The following is an 18,086-nucleotide window of genomic DNA, read 5'->3' on the forward strand; positions in this document are numbered from 1 at the left end:
ATGCCTTGTAGCGCTTGAGCCTAAAAAGTCAGTTAATTACGAAAAACTTTGGCAGCATGTTAGTACAATGTGTAATTGACAACGTTCGAAAGTGCTTAACGGTATTATCATACTCAATTGATCTTAAACTTCGGCTATTTGCTCATTCAAAATTCCGCACAAAGAGTTACAAATAACTAAACAAACAAACTTTGAGCCAAATTTTGATGGTATATTTCATTTGATAATCACCGCTGTTTAATAGCTTGCGAATCAGTTCACTCGAAGAATAGTCGTTTTTGTAGTTCTGGTCACACAAACACTATATTTAAACTCAAAATAACATTTAATCGGACAAATACAAACATTCCATACAAAACAGATTAGAATACATAGGTAAGATCTAAAATATATGGATGCGATTTTGTCCGCGTTGAGTTTGTTGTTCTGTTTAGGTTGTCTTTCCCTCTATCTATGCTTATTGCCTTGGCATTCATTGGAGCACACGGCTATTATAGTGTGCTTCTTCCAAACACATCGTAGATATAGGAAGATTTATAGCACAAACTAGTTGTTGTAGTAGATCGACAGATATGATGTGGTAATTATAAATCGATGTGATCGAACAACGGCTATTGAAAACTCGTTTAAATATCTCATATTTTATTTGAATTTGTAAACTTCTACAATCGAATGGGCGTAACTTCAAAACGGAACTACTTGTAGTCACAGATTTGATGAAGGTTTTTTTTTATAATAACGGTCAGGGGAGCACCGTGACACTGGAATCTCATCTTGATCAACACCGGAATCCCATGATCCATTCTGAAATCATACAAAAAGCGTGACATAACGGGTGGATCTATAAATTTGAAATTTAGCATGACATCATTTTTGTAATTGTTGCTTGCGTCTAATTAATGTATTGTCTTCTTTTAATAATGCTCAGAATGTTCTCCTTATTTAAATGCTTGTTAATTTGTCTACCAGAATAGTCGGATGATTCTTAAAAAAAGGACGAATCATCAAGACTATCTTGGTAAAATTCTTGCATGAATCGCGGTAAGAATCCTTAGGTGTAATGCCTTGTGTTATTTCTGGAAGAATTCGGAAAAAGGCGCCTAAAAAATCAAAAACTATTCCATAAGAAATTCTTATAAGCTTTCTTAAAAAAATGGCAAATAAATGCTTTGTCTATTTTTTTAGGGACCTCAAAGTATTGTATGTAAGTTTCCAGAAGCATCAGTAGTAGTAGTATTTATTAAAGAAATACTAGAAGAAATGTATGAGAAAAAATCTTTGAATATATTTCTTGGGAATTCAGCTTTTGGTGAAAATTTCCCATTATTTGATATAAAAAAACATGAAATCAGCAGTAGTCAAAAGCACTCGGTTTGAAATTACAGTATACTGTACATATGTTTTAGTGTGTGGTTAGTAAAATTAATTGCCAAATCCTTAATATATTACTGTGGGACTGCTTGGAAATTATTCGAAAGAATTCCTGATACAGCTTTGAAACAGATATATTTAAACTCATTTTAGATTTTTTTTTGCAAACTGATTTGAAAAATATCAAGACCGTCCCAAGAGAGTGTGTTGCAAAAATATCATAAGCTTCATCATTTGTTGCGTTGTTTGCCCTAAGCTTGTGGAAGAATTTATTCCAGCAGACTTTTTTTTTTTTATTGAAATTGCTAAAAATAATTCCAGAAGTAAACCATGTGGAATTCCTGAAAAAAAAAACTTCAAAAATTAACATTTTTGAGTATTTTTCGGTGCTATCTCCTGGCGTATTTTTAGATGAGTTGTTTTCATCACAAGGTACATTCCATCTCAATTGTTTTGGAGAATTGTTAAGGAAAACAATCTTGGTAGGACTCTAATGTGGATTCATGGTTTTATTCAAAAATAATGACCAATGAAAAATATATGTCTTGGATTTTTAGAATGTCCCAGAAAGTATGGGCACGAATTTACCACACTGCAAATTCGGAGCTAATGCAGATAAAAATTTGATTCTCACACATTTCATTCTTGCAATTATCAAGAACAGATTTTGAATTTGAAGAGATTTTTTCGCTACCTGTTTGTTGATGATGTTACATTTCTGAAAGCTCCTCTTAACAGTTTTGTTCAAAACTAAGTTATTGCCTATACGATAAATGAGCAGACTATAACTTATTTTATTAAAAATTATAAGTTTAAGTATAAGAAATTTGAATAGAAACTCAAAATTCGATTTTAGCTGTGGTCGATTTTTGAAAGGTTTAAAACCAAGTCTTTGTTAATCCATTGAAAGATGTAAAAATCTAAAATGTTCGTTACCTAACCAAAAGTATAGATATTTGACATAAGTAAATTTGAAATGAATTATTTCTATTTATATTGAAAATAATCAATGAAAATAATCAGAAGCATAAGCATTGATGACCGTACAAATCGTAGTTGCTACTCCGTGATTAACAGGAATAATCAAAATTGTACAGGGAACCAACAGATAGCTTGGGAGTAGCATACCATCTTCAATGTATTTCAAGGACTCCAAACTTAACGGCGCAATAACGGCGCCGGCCTACGTCCTTACGGTCATCGGGGAAGGCAAGGAATGTTAGTATGACGTCCATTGCTACTAGAGACCGAGATCACCTCTGCATCTCCATGGTTTTCACAGGAAGGAGTGTTGTTAATGAGAGGGATCAAAAGATGCTCAGGATTCACCATGGTAAGTGATGCGATTCATGTGGTCTCGATTTAAATAAATTATCTGTCGGTGCGTCGAAAATTTTAATGTTAAACTGTTCATATTATTTCCAGTAATGGCGATAAATTAATAAAAGAATATGTACCAGCTTATGTTGACACTTACAGTGACGGACCATCCATAGTTTGTTTAACAATTAAATAAATGAAACATTGCCATGATACAAATTTGTACTTGCACAAGCATGAAATGAATCACCAGTTGGTAATCCATCCACAACTGGATTCAAGATTTCGGCATCAAGACGCAAAAGCTGGGAACCAGCAAAAAAACACACATTTCACTACAGCGACGTGTAAATCGAATCCGGGCTTCGCGAATTCCACTCCTATTTCCTATTGATTTTCTGAAATCAAAAATTTCAAAGTTCAAATTTATTATATCAAATAAAATTTTCACAGGCGGGAGAATACCTATCCTAGAACTTTTGGAAGAGTCTTTGTACAAATTAAATGAACAAAAAAAATTCTCGGAGGATACTTTTACGAAAAATACTTGAAACAATTTTGTGTAATCATTGCAAAAAATTAAAATGTTACCTGAAATAAAATCAACAAAAATTGCTGAAGATGCTCCTGGAAAAATCTGAGCATGAGCATCAGTAGCATCCCCAATGCGTAAGTACTGGAGCTCTCATCATTATAATAAACAATAACGGCGCCGGCTGCGTCCGATTGCAGGTAAATTTGGGAATGGGAGAGAAATGTTGACGTTTTACTTGCTTTCTGGAAGCCGAGGGGTCCTCTGAACTTCCACAAGTAAACACTGAGAGTTTGGATATGGGGGAGGGATTCGTTTTGGTAAACGATAAATATATAATTTGAAATAAATGCGCCTAACCGGATTCGCGGTATTACTCGATAAACGCATTGAACCCCGAGCAAGTGTTCAACACTTGCCCCCGCAGGAGCAAGCGTCAAAGTCAAATGATCAAACAATACTTCGATGCTCCTGAAAAAATCTTGGCAAAAAATGAGAATTATTTGAAGGATTTTTTTTTTTGCAAATATTTCTTGACAAATTTTTGATTTTTTGAAAGCATCCTGATTCAAAGTTTTTGTTTTTAATAAAAATATGTGTGCTGGGAATACTTTTTGAAAAACTCGAACAAAATTTTATACTTCTAAACAAACCAAACTATTCCCCCCCCCTCTGGCTACGCCCACGGAAAGGGATAAGGAAAAGATAAAAATGAAAATTCTGTCTCCTCACGTCCCACTCGGAACGATTATTTGCCGAGCTGTATCTCTGGTAGAATGGAAGCAACCCGAGGGCGTTCCCATGATGGGACATTGGAAAGTGAATATTCCTCAAGTCCGCCGCTGCTGAAGTGCTGGAGCGTCCGAGGGTTCTTTACTGGTAGACCACCACTCGGCGATGCAGCTGTCGTAGTGCCACCAAGCCGGGCTAACATAAACATTTATCTCATCTTCAGGCAAATGTTTTGCCCTGCTGCGGAATGTCACGTGCAGAACCGGGAAAAGAAAAGTTTAATTTCTATCAGGAAGTATATGCAAAGTCCTTGAATCTCTGCTGGCGTTCTCGGATTGCAGATGAGTGTGATAAGCGTTCAAGAATGAGAATGCAGTGACAGTTTGGGGAAAATTTTTGACAAAAGTTATTTGAAATGACCACTCGTTAGGCAGAGTTGGGAGAGTCTTTCTAGTTATCAGTCATATCAATTATTCTTTGATTTATTTCCGATTCATCTATGCACACGCTGGTCTTTGATGAAAAAAGGAGTCAAGTTAGATAATTCCTTACCCTGATCAAACTACAGGATATAATTACTGATTTTCACAAAAAAGCTAATAGCATATTAAGTTTTATGGTTTGTCTAACAACGAATTCCATGTCAAATCTGACATTCACAGAACTTGACAATTTACAGAAACTTTCGCGCATGTTCTCGGCATATGTAGTAGAATATGTGATTATAGACAGATCGATCATTAAGACTCAAAAATGACTTCTGAAAATGGCCTATTATTTTTTGCATACAATTTATTACAAAAAATGTAGCTCCGAAACTGTTTATTTTTAGAGAAGACATAAAAAATATGAGAGCATTGGCAATGATGGAATTTTTCACATCCTCCTCATGAAACATCCAGAGAATAGCTTATCATTCTTGGTTGATATATTTAACAAATGTTTTCAGTTAGCATATATTTCTGGCAAATGGAAAAATAGTAAGGTTGTATCAATTTGAAAACCAGACAAAAGTCCTGCAGAAGCTTCTAGCCGATTAGCTTGTTTTCTTCCATCAGTCAGCTTTTTTTAAACGGTCATTTTGAGCAGAATTATAGTCCACATCAACAAAAATTCATTTTTTGCCAAATGACAGTTCTAATTCCGAAATGGACATCTGAACACTCATCAACTTTTACCTGTAACAAATTTGATCTGTTCCAACAAATCTGAAGGCTACTGGTCTTGCTCTTCTAGACATAGAAAAAGCACTCGACATTGTTTGGCATGAAGGCTTGATTGTAAAATAAAAAAAAACTTTAATTTTTCAACATACATTGTTATAATAATCCAAAGTTATCTAACAGTTTAATTATCAGAACTCCAGGTCTGAAAGACTTCCTGTAAGAACTGGTATTTCTCGAGGCAGCATTTTGGGACCAATATTATACATTTTTTTTACATCCAGATGTCAAAAATCTTTCTTTGCGGATGACACAGGCTTTTACGCCAAAGGAAGAAGTCTACATGTCATCTGTATTAGATTACAAAAAGTATGGATATTTTTTCTTCATACTTGCAAATATGAAAGATTTCTCCTAATGCTTTCCATACTCAACTTTTGATATTCCCACATAAACCAAAGGCTCTTTTTAATCTTCAAATAGACATGTTGTCACGATGAGAGAAACTCTTCTGGTTGTCAATACGGTTCATGACAACTACTTGAAATTAAACAAATGTTCCGCGGTGTAGTGGTTAGCCTAATGCATAAAAATTGCGCTTCTGAAGCTCCTAAAATCTAGCTGAAACCCCAATTTTCATAACTTAGAAGAGAAAAGACACTTTAAGCACTGCACAAGGTGATTTACATCACGAACGAAAAAACATCACATTTTTCCTCGTTTCATCACAAAAGCCCACATTCACAAAACTTTCTCAAGGATACAAAACATTGCAAAAGTGCACTTTCTTTTAGGTTGAGTGTGTACCCACTTCACAGCGAGAGTATCATCTTCCTGACATTCTTCTCTTTGCAACACTGTGTGGCAGCAACCCTACAAACTTCGAAAGAAAACGTTGTTTATTCTGCATTTTGCTCTCCAAGTACGACACGATGGGGTGGGCAAAGGTAAAAGAGATGCAACTCAGGAAGATTAAGATGCTTAAAATGTAAATTCACATTTCACATTGATGTACGACGATGCTTACCAACATAACTCCGAACAAATTCAATCGTTTGTCGTAATTTAATGCCATCGATTTTATTTTCTTTCTCGTTACAGATAATTTATTCATCGATCTAATTGCTGGTGACACATTCGGCTTTTGAGAGTGATGGAGTATCCATTCGACGAGTGAAGGGCCGGTCTTTTTATGGCGTAATAAGCAATTAACAGTCATGACACGTGAAAGTGTGCTTAAAATCGATTTTTCAGTGCCCGAGCGTCACGCAATGAGTGGATGATAAGTCTAAGTTTCAGTATCGGAAAAACGGAGAACGAGATCGTTCAAAAACACATCAACGCTGGTGAGAATGTAGCTATACTGAAACCTCTATTTACGTAATGGATCGGGGGTATGAAAGTAGAATTTTACATAAATGGAATGTTTGTTACGTTAATTTAATTTTTACCACCAGTTTGTATTAAATTAGACTACAAAGAAAATTAGTTAGACATGTTAGCTGACTTGGCTTTACAAAGCTAAGGCCATGCCAGCTATATGCATATTTGATTTAATGTTCTAGCTAAGCCACGAACTTGAGAACCAGGCCTTGTGATCAACAAGCGACTAGTTTCGCGATCTCTAGAAGGTTTATTATAAATATTCATACCCATATAGGCTCATTTAAATACATTCCGTCAAGTGTTCAACAACCGGTTTTAGTTACATAAGAATTTCTTTGAGTACAGATATTCAGATCTTCAAGCGTAACCCGTGTTCTTTTGGAGGATTCAATACAAGATACCCTACGTTACCCTACTGTGCTTTTACTTTGTTTGGCGCTACGTATTTTAAGGCATGACCTGCGGCACAATTTTAAGCCAACAAACTCGGTCCGCGGATGCTTGCCTCCAGTTTCTCGATCGTCTTACACTTCCAAGATCCTGCCACACTTGGTCAAATCACCTAGCTCGTTGGGCCCTCATTTGTCTTAACTCCGGCTGAACACCATTTTTTGCGATGCCCATCCCATTATACCTTTCCAGCTTCGGCGGCTTCCTGGATACTGGGAAGTACTTTCTCCGATAAAGACATTCTTACTGGTCTTCGGCCCCTGCGACATTCAGATGTTCGTCGCAGTGCTGCTTCCACCTTTCGAGATTCTTCCATCCCTATCCCGACACATATTGACATGCGACACAAAGCCTTTGAAGGATGGGTTGAGTTTCTTGTAGAACTAAGGCGTTCTTTGAGAATGTCCAAAACCATCTGACATTCCTCGTCGAACTAACGGTTCTGTTGATTTCCTTCCACGAACCCAATGGCACTTTCTGCTGCGTTGTTAATGGCTGCTTTGACACTACTTCAGCAGTTCTAAAGTGGGGCGTCAGTGAGCTTTCCCTCATCCGGCAAAGCTGCTTCACGGCTTTGTGCGTATTCAGTTGCGACTTCGGGTAGCTTGTGTCGTTCCAGATTGCACCGTGGCGGGCGTCGGTATTGAATGTTTTTCACAACGGAATGTCTTTAATGCACTTTATTCATCACAAGGTAGTGGTCCGAATCGATTGTTTTGGCCGCGATTGGTTCCTACCTATACGAGTCTACGTAACTGTGTGGCGATTGTTTTTTTTTACAAGGAGGAAATCTACAAACAGACGCCTGAGAAAGTAACTCAGGGAGTTTGGGGGTGCCACACCAACGACGACCCACTAAAACCAGCACATGCACTGTTCTTCAGCAATTCCTATTGAATTGCTTAAGTGGTGTACAGAGTGCACATATATTACCTTTGGCCTCAGACCCGTATCTCCACGGAACCACCTTACGGCATTTCTTCGGGGAGGGGCCCGTGCATATAACACTCACAACATGTAGCAGAAGTATTCTAGGCAAACTGCTTCTCCTTTGCCGACTCAAGCAATGTTACAGGGGACCAGCCTCGGCAACACAAATCCTCTGCAGCCGACTCTTGGTCGGCGCGTCATAGGCGCTGCAATTCTAACATAATGTGAGTAAAAGTCGTAGTTTCTGCATTCCAACACTCGTCATCCGCGCACATTCTCTGGATTATATGGACGTGTACCCTCCGCATGTAGCAAGCATACGATCTCTCACAACAATGAAACGGGGGCAGTCGAACACGACATGCTCCGCTGTTTCCTCCACACCAGCACGAAGGAGATTCTGAGTTCCCACACCTATTGCCTATCACGTCCTGACAGAAACTGCGTCAGGTGGATGTTCACTTCCCCATGGTTTCTTTCATACCAATCTTACACATTTGATATAAGCCGATGAGTCTATCTATCTTTAGTGAAGTTATCCCATTCGTGCTGCCAACCTCTGAGCGTTGCCTCTCTACCTGCGTTGCGGAATTCTCTGGTACCTCTTTGATTGAAGCATTAAATATCTTCCTTGATGATGTGCCCGATGAGCGTCATCCCGGCTATGATGCACACGGCCTCTTTAGAAACCGTTCAGTATGCGCTCGCTACTCTTGAGCACATGATCCTATACGTGCTTTCCAATCGCTTTAGATTTCTGCTCGTTCTAAGCGCTTTTAACTAGATTGCCCAGACAACCACAAATCGCATGAAAGTTCACGTTACAACTCGTTTATTCATACTAATTACATCAAACCCGCAAAACACCGTGGATAAACTCGTCAGTTTGATGAGTTTCCTCGCATAAAACACTTCTGTTCTGAGTTCATTTATACATTTTGTTTCGTCTCGTACACTCGTACAAAGTAAGTCGCATCAATCCGTAGCAGCTGTCAAATCAACATTTGTTATCATAAGTTAAGTCGCATAAGATCACAGGTTGGTTCGGTAGAATATTTATACACTCGCATTGTATGTTATTATTCATCACATAATATATGCACGCATATCGCCTCCACTTTTGTACGTAGAAGGCCTTTTCGCGACATCTTATAAGTGAAATTTTGCACATATAAAGCCTCCAGATGATTTCGTTATACATACATTTTGGTTGTCTGGGTGGTCCTCCATACCTCAACATTGATAACGCCACGCCTGCCAGAAGCTTGTGTTTGCTGGCAATTGCAACAGAGCTGTTATACATCATCCTCGAAAGCGCCGCTATAGCCGTAGATGCCCTTTTACAGGCATATTCAATATGGCTAGCGAAATTGCCCAAGATGCCCAATAGATTGTTTGGACTCTATGGTGCAATCTCCTACCGAAATAAGCGCCCGTTGCTCGGACTTGAGGTTGTTGATCACCACCACCTCAATATTGTTACGCGCCAGGCCTAGTTTCCTAGACTTCATCCATTGCTTATCTATGGAGTGCTCTGCTGCCAACTCTACTTCCTACATCGATTCACCATAGATCATTAGGGTGATGTCGTTGGCGAAGCCAACAATCTGAACATCCGTCCGATGGGGCAGCCTCAGTACGTCTTCGTACATCGCTTTCCTTAAAACCAGACCCAGGATTGAATTTTGAAGTACTCCCGTGGTAATTCGAATGCTTTTCAGCCCCACCTCTGCGGCATACAGTAGAATCCTATCATTTCTAGAAGCTTACACAACTGCACCGGTACCTCGAGGCGGTAAAGTGCGTGGGCTATCGCTTCCCAGCTTGCGCTGTTGAAAACATTCTTCACGTCCAGAGTGACAACCGCGTTGCAACGGATGCCGCTCCTTTTATGCTCGATTACCAGCTTATCTATCTGAACGACTGACTGGATAGGGTCCAGAGTAGATTTACGTTTCCTGATTCCAAACTGATTGTCAGACAGGCCGTCTGTACCTTCCATATACGGTGCTAGCCTGTTGAGGATCAACCTCTCCAACAACTCCGTCGTATCGGGTAGACAGATAAGTCTATACGCCGATGGTTCACCTGGTCGCCCCCTTTGGTAGTAGTACCAAATTCTATCGCTTCCAAACATCCGAGAAGATTTTTTGATCGTTGCAGCGTTGCATCGCAGTTCTGAACATGTCTGGATCTGCATTGTCTGCCACTTTTAGGGAAAAATCGGAATAGGGGAAGGGGTGGTAAAATGAACACCTTAAGAAAATCATCTTGTTTCTGATAGAAAAACGAGGAATTTGTGTAGTTCTTTCGCACAATATCAAAAAAAGGGATGTAATCTATAGCAGCGACATGGATTCAAACTAAAATAGATGAATTTTCACATATTTTTATCGCTATCAAAAAGCGATGCAAATGTTCATTTTACCTGCACTATGTGGGTAAAATGAACAGCTGTGTGTGGTAAAATGAACACCATGCAAAAAACGTGAGCAAAACGAATATTTCTGAAAACTTTCATTACCCCACCGAAAATATATCTATTAAAGATGGTAACCCATTCAAAACGAATTCTAAAGGTTTCAGATTTGACATCATATCATAACGATATTTACCTCACTGAAAAACCTCAAGTCTTCCGAGGTAAAAGTTACGTCAGTTCTAATTTTCAAATGTAATTTTCTAAAATCTTAGTTTCCGTTGACATTTTCACTTCAATTGACCTACGTATCAACTCGAACACTCCGATTTATGCTCTAAATCGTCCATGTGTGATAAAAAATCATCGAAATTTGTTTTTTCTCGGTAAAAATCACGGTGTTCATTTTACCACCCCTGTTCATTTTACCACCACTTCCCCTACCATCGGGTCCTGCTGCCTTTTTTGACGCGAATGATTTCACGGCTACTGCTAGCTCTTTGTTTGTCACTCTCGTCACTTATTCTGATCACTTCTCGTCACTTACAGCGGCCCCAATGGTTTTGCCCTAATATTAAAATACTTAAACGAAACATACATTGCTTGTCAACAATTAAAATGAACGTAAAAATAAACAGAGAGCATGATCTACTAAATTTCTCTGACTTCAGTCAGAACATCTGAGAAAAGACGGCGTAGTGTAGTCCGGGGCATGTGGTAATCGAACTTAGATGAGACACGGTTAGAAGTCCTTTGAATTCCATCGATAGCGGTGTTCATCCCGTAGTTCTTTCTGCGCAATGGAGGTCGTAGCATTAAATTATTCCGAAGTGCTCGAGGTTGAAAGTTGAGGTCAATTTCGTGGAGAATCGCTGGACAGTAGGCCGTCCCTTATTTTTCAAAAATGCGAAAAGTTATAAGTTCGTCATTGTAAAGTGCTCGATTTGGTAAGAAAAAAATCAGGTAAAAATTTGAAGTCCGTACGTGGACGCTAAGTGGTCCCCCAACGACCCTAAAGCTATTAGTGGTAGATGACCCCGTGAGCCAAATCGAGCTCGCTGCTCTAGTGCAAGCAACATGAGTACGAAAAGCCACCAGTAACAAATTGTTCTGCGCGCATTGTTAATCAGCATAGACGTTTATTTTCTTTGGGATGATCCAAATATTACGTGACGCAAAATTTGCCAATTTTAGACCCCCTCCCTCCCCCACGTAAGAGCTTTTGTATGGAAAATTTAAAATTTTTGTACGGACCGTAACACTACGGAAGACCTCCTTCCTCCCCCTGTTGCGTTACGTAATATTTGAACGATCCCTTTGTAGTTATGAATTTTATGTCAGCGTGCACTGTTATGAAGCTATCCACAGTATAAAATATTATTTTACTTAAAGTTATATGCTAATTATCAAATTGTTACTAGTGACTTTTCGTACTCATGTTGCGTGCACTAGAGCACCGAGCTCTACTAGGCGCACGAGAGTCATCTACACCTAATACCTTTAGGGTTGTTGGGGGACCACTTAGCGTCCACATACGGACTTCAAATTTTTACCTGATTTTTTTCTTACCAAAACGAGCACTTTACAATGACGAACTTATAACATTTCGCATTTTCGAAAAATAAGGGACGGCCTACTGGACAGTCTATTCTGATAAGGATCTCGCCATGGTAATCTGCTTAATGCGAATCGAATAAACCGCCGTTGAACCGATTCGATGCGTTCCGCACCATTAAGGTAAATTGAATTCCATACAGGGGAACAGAATTCAAGAATAGGACGCACTAACGAACAGTACAGTGATTTCAAACAGTGAACATCGTTAAAAATTTTACATAATCGCATAATGAAGCCTAATGTTTTCGAGACCTTATCGACGATGCTACATGCTGTTTGAGGGTAAACTGGGAATCCATGATTACTCCTAAATCTTTCACATGGTTTACTCGGCTTATCTCCACATCAGAAAAGGTGTACTTGAAACGAACAGGCTTTTTTTTCCGGGAGAAAGAAATTACCAAACACTTGTTTGGGTTCACTAGCATCCGGTTTAGATCGCACCACCACGATCTAACTCATTTTGCAGCGTAATTGCATCGGCGGTCGTTCGGATTTGCTGAAATATTTTCAGGTCGTCTGCGAACAAGAGCTAAGGCCCTTTCAACGATTGTGCTATTTTTCTCCGAATGTCGTTTCCCCGAATGTCGGTTCCCCGAACGCCAGTTCCCCGAATGCCCCCTTTCCCCGAATAACTCAGTTAAGCATAAGCATAAGCATACCTACCTTGATACCTTGATGGCTACAGCGTAGCATCACGCCATTGCCGGGCGTATTGTAGAGCTCCATCTTCGTCGGTCTTGGGCGAAACTTCTCCAGTTGCCCCGAACGTTTAGGGTCGCCAGGTCCTCTTCCACTGCGTACAGCCAGCGTATTCGTGGTCTTCCCCGAAGCCGCCGGCCTCTACCTGGTTCCCTGCTGAATATTATTTTCGCAATTCTTTCTTCCGACATTCGCACTAAGTGACCAGCCCACTGAAGTCTGCCGTATTTTACACGATTGATAATATTCGCATCTTTGTACACTTGATACAACTCGTGATTCATGCGTCTGCGCCACACACCATTTTCGAGTTTCCCACCGAGTATTGTCCGCAGCACTTTACGCTCGAAAACACCGAGAGCTTTCCGGTCTGACTCTTTCAACGTCCACGCTTCGTGCCCGTAGAGAGCCACCGGAAGAATCAATGTTTTATACAGGGCGAATTTAGTTTCGGTTTGCAAGCTGCGGGACCTAAGCTGGTTACGTAGTCCGTAAAAGGCCCTATTCGCAGCCGCAACACGTCTTTTCACTTCGCGGGAAACGTCGTTGTCACATGTCACAAGTGTTCCAAGGTAAACAAATTCTTCAACAACTTCAAACACATCCCCATCAAACACTACCTCAGCACTTACACCACAATGCCTGACTCTATCTCTACCTGCAACCATGTACTTCGTCTTGGTAGAATTGATGGTCAGGCCTATCCTCGCTGTCTCCCTCTTCAGAGGCACGAAGGCCTCTTCCACTGACCTGCGATCGATTCCAATCCGGTCTATATCGTCCGCAAAGCCAAGGAGCATGTGCGAACTTGTGATAATAGTGCCATTTCTTTGCACGCCAGATCTCCTAATAGCACCCTCAAGTGCAATGTTGAACAGTAAATTCGAAAGTGCGTCTCCCTGCTTCAATCCGTCTAACGTCACGAACGAGGTTGACACCTCGTCTGCGATCCGAACACTTGATTTCGAACCATCCAGCGTAGCACGTATCAGCCTAATTAGTTTCGCCGGAAAACCATTTTCAGACATTATCTGCCAAAGCTCATTTCTTTTCACTGAGTCGTACGCCGCCTTGAAATCAATAAACAGATGGTGAGTCTGCAAGTTATACTCCCGGAATTTGTCTAGGATCATTCGCAAGCTAAACATCTGGTCCGTTGTCGAACGGCCCTCACGAAAACCAGCTTGGTATTCGCCGACGAAGGACTCCTCGAGCGGTCTCAGTCTGTTAAACAGGATGCGCGACAGAATTTTGTACGCCGAATTCAGCAGGGTAATTCCTCTGTAATTGGCACACTCCAGTCTGTGCCCTTTCTTGTAGATAGGGCGGATGAGGCCATCCAAACAGCCGGTGGGCAATTCTTCGTCCTCCCATACCTTCAGAAGTACTCGATGGATCGACTGGTAAAGCTGCTCGCTTCCGTGCTTGAGAAGCTCGACCGGGATCTCGTCCTTCCCAGCAGCCTTACAGTTCTTCAGCTCGCTGATAGCCTTTTTAACCTCTCCTATGGTCGGTGGGTCCACAGCTTGATCGTCATCATCTATGTTCATCCTGTTCCTCGCTACATTTCCATTCTCACCGTTCAACAATTGCTGAAAGTGCTCCTTCCACCTGGCAGCCACTGCCGTTTTATCGGTCAGCAAATTCCCTTCTCGGTCATTGCACATGGCGGGCACTGGTACGGTATTGTGCCGCGCACCATTGACCGTTGCATAAAATCTCCGCATATCATTTCGGTTCATGCTTTCTTGTGCGTCAGCTACCACACTTTCTTCGTGCTGCCTTTTCTTTCTGCGGTGGATTCGCTTTTCTTCGGCTCTCGCTGCCCTGTACCGCTCTCTGTTCTGTCGGGTACCGGCCACAAGCATACGGCTTCTGGCAACATTCTTCATGTCTGTCACCCTCTGGCACTCTTCATCGAACCAGTCGTTCCGTCTTCGTCGTTGACCAGTGCCGATCACTTCCCGCGCCGTTGTTGTCACAGCTTCGTGGATAGGGTCCCACAGGCTGTCGACGTCTCCAGCAACGTTCACTCTTCCCAACTTCTCGTCTAGTTGCTGACGGTACTGCGCAGCTACCCCATCAGTCGACAAGCGTTGTATATTGAAGCGTAGCGTTCTGTGTGTTGCGGAACTCGTGACGCTGGATAACCGCGCCCGAATTTTAGCTACAACGAGATAATGATCCGAGTCGATATTAGGGCCTCGGAAGGTCCTGACATCAATGACATCTGAGAAATGTCGTCCATCAACCAGCACGTGGTCTATTTGGGAGCAGGCATCGCCACTCGGGTGAAGCATAAGCATAGATGACCGTACAATTCGTAGTTGCTACTCCGTGATTGACCAGAACAATCGAAGTTGCACAGGGAATTAATGAATGGGGCTTGGGATTAGCTTACCATTCTTCAATGTGCACAAATCGAGAGCTCAAATTTTAAAAATCAATAACGGCGCCGGCCACGTCCTTACGGTCATCGGGGAAGGGAAGGAATGTTAGTGTGACTACCGTTGTTACTAGAGACCGAGATCACCTCTGCATCTCCACGGTTGTCATGGAAAGGATATTGGGTTAGTGGGTAAGGTAAGGATCTGGGAGTCACCAATGGTAGGTGATGCGATCCATGATATAGGGGCCTATTTTGTAAATCGAGCAGATTCATGTGACTCGTCTGTAATCACTGTCGATCAAAGTAAGCATGCATATTTCAGATGTCACCCGTCGACTCCCATAGTAATCCAGTCACATAGAGTGACAACTGTCGAGAAACTCGAGTGACAGAGCCGAGCCGAGCGATTTTTTTGGTCGACAGTGACTCCAGTCGAGTCATTTCGATCGACTCGATTTATAAAATAGACCCCATAATTACGCCTAACCGAATTCGCGAAATAATTCGATAATCGCATTGTACGCCGGACAAGTGTTCATCGCTCGCCCTCGCAAGAGCAAGCGATGCGATCAATAGATCAAACACAACTAACGGATCACGCCACTTTTCACTTCACCCGACCGACGCGCGACATGTTTGATCCTGCCCTCATCGCCCGCCCCCGCAGGAGCAAGTGTCAAGGTCGAAGGATCAAACACAACTACAACTCCCTTTCCCCGAATAACCCAGTTCCCCAAAAAGTGGTACTGTTAAAATAGGTGCTCTAATAGTTTTTAATGGCAAGATGGTGAACTAGAAAGAACGATAAGCAATAGAAAGAAGGATGTATTTGGTCTTTCTCGACTATGCGCATGTTGCTAAAAACGCTGAGGACGGTAAAACTTGTAAGAACCGGCAATCAAAAAAAAAAAAAAGGGTGCATATCACATGATCAGTACGATCACTTCCCTGAAATGTAAAAAGTTATGACAATTATGATTGCCAAAACTTTTCGGGGAAGTGGGTTATTCGGAGAAACGGGATATTCGAGAAAATGACATTCGGAGAACGGACGTTCGGGGAAACGACATTCGGGGAATCAACATTCGGAGAAAAGCAGCACAACCCCTTTTAACACATGGTTCACGTCGTTGAAGTATATCGAGGAAAATTGAGGTCCGAGATAGCTTAAACTAATAAAATTGTGTTACACCAAATAATCGTTATTTAATTACCTGGGAGCGTAGTTGAAATCAAAGCGAGGTTAGAGGTATACGCTCATGAGTGATGGCAGAGACAACTTGAGCGGTCAAGTAGTCAAATCATAAAACGCAACGCTCACTATGCAAACATTCCCTCATTTAGCGTGAATTTATAAAACCCCAAGCTTCTTCCTATCTTCAGTATGCTTCGGACCAGGAAACGCTTTGGTTATAATGTTCGCCACTTGAAGTTCGGATGCCACATAGTCCAACTTGATGGTGTTGGTTTCAATTTACTCTCGAACGTAGTGATGCCTGATGGCGATACGCGTGCTACATGCCGAGTAGCTAACTACACGCTCCACCAGGTTGACAGCACTCTTGTTGTCGCAATGGATTACCAGAGCACCGTTCGTCCAGTGAAGCTCGCGCAGGAATCCTCTCCACCACAGGGCCTCTTGTGTCGCTGTGGTTAGAGCCATGCACTCCGCTTCGGTTGTCGAAAGTACAACGGTAGATTGCCTCTTAGAATTCCAGTTAACAACGCCACCACTCTCCAGGAATGTGTATTCGCTCACATACCGTCGTGTATCGAGATCATTAATAATCTGCACTGCTGTAGACGTGGGCACTCGTCTCTCCGGTCCCCGTGTATGTCCGCTTTTCGTCCTTTGTAGCCCTTAAGTATCGAAGTGTCCTCTTGGCAGCTGTCCAATGCGCCAGTTCAGGGTTGCTGCAAAACTGCTGACCAGACTTACCGCATGACTGATGTCCGGCCTGGTACACTGCGCAACGAACTGTAATCCACCAACAAGTTCTCTGTACGGAATGTTCTTCAAGTTTACCTTTTCTTCTTCAGATGAAGGACACATTTCCTTGGTGAGCCGCTGATTCACATCAAGAGAATTTGGAGCAGCATTGCAGTCGATAATATTGAACTTAACAAACTGCTGTTCTTGGTCGATTGCCACAACGTCGTCCGATCTGGTCACTCGAAGTCCTAACACCTATTTGACCGGTCCCAGACCCTTCATTTTGAACTCCACACAAAGCTGCTGCCTGATCTGGTTTACCAACCGCTGATCGTTTGAAAGGATCAGAAAATCGTCCATATATATTGCAACGATGACGACCTTTCCTTCCTCCACCCGATAGTAGGCGCAAGTGTCATACATTGATCACTTGAAACCCATTTGCTTGAGCTACGTGTCCAGTTTCCGGTTCAATTCTCTGCTGGCTTGCTTCAGGTCATAGAATGCCTTCTGTAGCCTGCAAAACTTCCTCGGTGCTCTATCGTCCCGAAGCTCTTCTGGCTGTTCCATGAAGATCTCTGCAAATCACCCTGCAGGAAAGCGCTCACCGTGTCCTTTTGAGCACCACCAGATCCAGCTTCGCAAGGAGCTAACGCAGAGTTGCGTAGCGGACGAAAGCAAGAAAGTGTCCTGTTAGTACACGCCTTTCACTTGTGACCAGCCCTTGACGACAAGTCACGCCTTATACTGTCCAATGGAGCCATCCGCGATCGTCTAGACCTTGAATACCCATTAGCTCTTCAACACTTTCCGCCTTGGCATTACGTCCTCAATGGGACAGAGCCTGCATCTTAGGTTCAATGAGCAATTTGTTCTGCTGCGGGCTGTACTGTCCTTTTGTGCCGTATTCCACTCTTCAAGAAATTTGGAAAGTTCTTAACTAGATACTTCTGTCCATTATCAGTCATTTGATCTTCCTAGCCGTTTGGTTTCCACGTAGGCTTCACGCTTCCAACAGCCGCCACGGGAATCTCTTGAGCATTGGCTACGTAAACTTATTCAAATGTCTTCTAGGGAGCCACGAGAGTCGCTTAGGATATGCACATATGTCGCCCCACCACAGAGTCCAGGATCCAGTCTTC

The 18,086-nt window shown here is 41.8% G+C and overlaps 1 protein-coding gene across 2 annotated transcripts in view; it reads left to right on the forward strand.

Annotated features, from left to right (window-relative positions):
- The window catches only part of LOC5578544, a 625,448-nt gene that overhangs the window by 114,219 nt on the left and 493,143 nt on the right, over positions 1–18,086 (forward strand). For both annotated transcript variants that reach the window (XM_021853771.1, XM_021853772.1), the window contains exon 2: positions 6,220–6,464. The gene's annotated coding sequence lies outside the window, so the exon portion shown is untranslated. The remainder of the gene's footprint in view (positions 1–6,219; positions 6,465–18,086) is intronic.

This window comes from Aedes aegypti, chromosome 3 (genome assembly GCF_002204515.2).
Source record: "Aedes aegypti strain LVP_AGWG chromosome 3, AaegL5.0 Primary Assembly, whole genome shotgun sequence".
Lineage (NCBI taxonomy): Eukaryota > Metazoa > Arthropoda > Insecta > Diptera > Culicidae > Aedes > Aedes aegypti.